We start from the raw sequence: 4,363 nt of genomic DNA, 5'->3' as shown, positions 1-4,363 counted from the left end.
CAACGTCCTTTGTGAGTCCATCCTAAAAGATAACTGAAGAAAGTTATATGTGTTATAGGTATATAACACATAGACACTATAATCTTGCTTTTAAAGCGAGAATCAAATATCCATACCGACAGCTTAGGCATAGTATGATTTTGTGGTCTATTGCGATGCAAAAAAAAGCAATATATTTTCATAGCTGAATGCATTACTGCATCCAAAATCCTGTTCTGGTCAAAGTTCTGCAGTTACATGACCGGCCTTGAACGTGGAAACGTCTCCTTTGTTTTAAATCATCTGCACAGACGTACATTAGATATGTATAGACATGAACATGTACCTAGCCAGTAGCTCCTTCTATGGCTCGGTGGGGTGTAAAGGGGGAAACGGCTCTCATCTGTGATTATAGTTTACATTTGGCTAAAATATTTAAGGATAAATATGAAAATGGCACAAGATAATTCAATACACTTATATGACGTTTAGCTTTTCTTGTACTAACTTCTTGTTTTTTTTCTAATGTTTTAGTTAAACACCCAAAACATCAGTTGTTAATAATCTAAGTTATTAACAACATCCTTCAGGAATTACTGAAATTCAATAGATGATATACCAAGTGTCATGTTTTATAAGGTATAACAGGACCAGAGTGCAGACTTGAACAGGGGGGCAGCATGGGCAGATGAAGGATTTAACAAGATCAAAGACAAAAACTTACAGAACAGAAGAGATCTTGGACATGGAGCCTGGACAGAGCAACAGAGAGAACAAGGTGGAAGAAACAGGCATTATAACGGAAGACTCTAACGGTGAACAATTGAGAAAATAGGAGTTCAAATAATGAGTTGGGGTGAAAATTGACAAATGGATCAGAAGAAAGGTGGAGCTGCTTTGGCTGAAGGAAAGCAAGGAGGCTGATGGAGAGGGGTCGTTTGCACAAAAGAAGCTGAACTGGTAAACGAAGAACAACAAAAAAAGTTAAAAGATAAACAGATCTAAGAAAATTAAACCCAATAACAAAAGAACAGAACACAAGAACGAACTAAGAAACCAAAGCTAAAAGCATAAACTCATATTTCATGATTTAAATGAACATTAACAACCAGGAAATATCCAAAACACTAACTCAGAAGAAAACTAGAACCTAATCACCTGGGGAGCATTACTCCAACTTTCAATCCTTGCATGCAGAACAACCCAACGTTTTGTAACCAGTCAACCTAATGATGTAGTAACATATATTCTCTGTTTTCATATCAAGAAACACAAGCACCTCACCACTTTTTCACTCAACGGAAAACACTTTTTCATTTTCCACCGGTTGTTCCAACAAAAGCAAGGTCAGCATTTGTTTTTTATTTTGCATGCTATTGTCAATTTAGAAAAATCTAAAAAGTATTTTGCCAAAGATGAACTAATTTGGCTGATAAAGATCATCGAAAGATGCAAGTTTGTAAACTCTGGCACAACGGCCTTTGTTTTACCAACTGCTGTTTTTAAGGTTGCATATGCACTAAACTTCAAAAACTACATTTATGGTTCTTTTTATTCTTTCTTTCAAGTATATTTTGCCAAATCATGATTACATTGATTCACGCTGTGTTAAAAAAAAAAAAACACCTTATGTGAGTCCTGTATTTTAACAGCGTTACATCATAGGTTATCCGATTGTATCAAATGACTTTATTCTTTTCCATGTGCCGTATAAATCCTGTGCTTGAGACGATTATTCAATAATTCCAGAGTCTGTTATACTCTCTGTCACTGCTATAACTCATTGGGATGCACACTTTGCAAGGTAAACACTGTTCTAAAGGATCCTAAATGAGGTAATCCAGCTGCGGCTTCTCCTCCTCCTGCCCAAGGCAAGATTTTGAATGCGAGAACTGTTACACTCCCTCTTTTATGTTAATCGGCAAATGAGAACCACATGTCTGGCAGAAAGTGCCACAGAGAGCAATGACAGAATGCTCTTTCACAGAGTGGATGTTATAGGACCTGACAGGGCAGCTAGCAGAGAGGCTTAAAGGCAAGAGGCACATAATCTTGGCACGATCTTGTCAGATCTGGGGTGGTTAGATACAGTAATTTCATAAGGTTGACAGTTGGCAATTTAACTAACTGGGGCATAAGATATTTAAGCCTGCTTGATAACAATTTACAGGCACGCTCCAACACAGTCGTTCACTCCCATTTCTGCCACCTAAAGTTCTCATATTGCATTACAATACTAACATAAATGTTAATTTCAGGTGCTTTGGGTTGGGTCACTTCAAATGATTTTTTTTCTGCTGACATTTTAAGTGTGACTGTCATCCATGAAGTTGTACTTTAATTTGGTGTATTGCTAGGAAACCAAGAAAGTGTGGTGTTGGGTAAATGGGCGACTATTTTTCCAGTCCAGGAGTTTAAGTTTTAAACTCAACTTTCAAAATTCGCTGCTAGTGTACTGTCTGGGATTTTACGCCAGCTGTACCTATAGTGTAAAACACCAAGCTGAAAATACACATTTTTTTACAGAAAGAATGTTGTGTGCCACTACAGGCATATCGATCTAATAGCTGTCTCCAAATCTTAGTTTTTTCACACTTTGCAAAGGCATTCATAGTGAAAGAGAGACTGGATTGGCTGCTGAGGCTTGCCATATATCTGGCTGTGCTTAGATAGCTGTCTCTGCGCAGAGATTAATCAAAACACTAGTTTTGATACAAAAAAATAATGTTGGAATAGCACTTCCTGAGAAGTTAAAAGCGTGCAAATAGTCCATCTGATGATTCACATGTTTGAGTCAAGAAAGACAGATAGCATTCACTTTACAGAACAAAGTAAATGACTGTACATTATATGAATGTATCAGACAAAACACTCCTTGAGAAGTTAAAAAGGGTGCCAAAAGTCATTAGCAAAAATGTAAATGATTAACTTAAGTTAATCATTTAATCATAACTCTTTGACTTGATGCTCAAGTCAAAGAGAAAAGTAGCAGCTAGTTTACAGGATGATGTAAAAAAAAAATACAGTGTGATTGCTTGAATGTAATAGACAGATATTCCCAGAGAAAGTGCAACTGCATTAAAATATGTGCTGAATCATCGGTGAGTCGTAACAAAATAGAGAGTAAACAGGCAGAAATGTGCCAAGCAACCTTAGCAAACTGCACCATTAGCGGCATTGAAGGCTGCTGTAAAATGTCTCGTCATATCTTTATAGACAAATGATAAATTATGCAGATTTAAGGTAACACATTCTCACAACATTACAGTTTTTTTTTTTGTTTCTTACCCAAGCAATCCCACGATTAAGTCTTATATTTAGATTGCTCTGCAGAAACTCCAGATAGGAAAAATGATCTATCATGTCAAGAAAAGGCCCTTAACATCATAAGTGAGTGAGTTACGTGGAGCAAAATCAAAATTACTTTCTCTTCTGTGGCTCAAAGACTCTGGAACTCCCTTCCTTGGTGCCTGACTTTGAATGACTGCATGGTCTGCATTTGGTAGAAAGAAATCCAGATCATAGCTGATCCAGTTTTTTGGAAGTCCTGCTCCAGTGGCCTGGGATAGTCAGTCTTGTTCCAAAGCAAACTTATAATGAGAATTGACAGTTTGTGACTGCACAAACGGTTGTTTGTTTTCAAGCAATCAAAACCCTTTTTAAACCCATTATGCTGAACCACAAGTTTGAGTGATTACCAAAGGGTTTTGTCGAACACATTTGTAAATCTTGCTGTGATTTAAGGATCCAGGATACCAGCTTTCACTTAAAACGACAACCCTGACTTGGACTTTCTCTTCGTCTCCCCACCTTGCCTTGTTTGTCAAAGTTTTTCTACACAGCTCCTCTGGTCAAAGAATTGATTTGCTGTCTGACTGTCTGTTACGGCACAGCCTTCTTAAAGCAACAATAAGCTCCCAGATGTGTTAGTCTAATTAAATCTATAGTATGGTTTATTTCTTTGACAGCCCATTCTTTGACTTGTCAATCTCACGCTTAAAGCACGCTTGCATTCACTCTGTGTAATTGAAAGATTTCTCTGGAGGTTCTCCAGACTTTAATGTGTCTCGTATTTGCAGCTCAGGGTTATTTGCCTATTTCTTTTGCACTTCTATAACATTAGCGTTGCTGTTGTGATTCATAGCAGCTATAGATCTTTTAAAAGGCCAAACAACCAGCTATAACAGTGATTGTTTCCCTGAATGTTGCGCCATTTCAGATTAGGCTCACAGACCAAAAAGTGGAATTTATCCTTAATTATATACTTTGAAATGCTTGTAAAATTACTCTTAAATAATTTTTTTTAGACATTAATACATTTAAACACCATTCCATCCACATTTGACAAGATACAACAGACTTTAAAGCGAGCTTCTAAATAAAC

The sequence above is a fragment of the Fundulus heteroclitus genome, chromosome 7 (genome assembly GCF_011125445.2).
Source record: "Fundulus heteroclitus isolate FHET01 chromosome 7, MU-UCD_Fhet_4.1, whole genome shotgun sequence".
NCBI lineage: Eukaryota > Metazoa > Chordata > Actinopteri > Cyprinodontiformes > Fundulidae > Fundulus > Fundulus heteroclitus.
Note: the sequence above shows the minus strand (reverse complement) of the source record.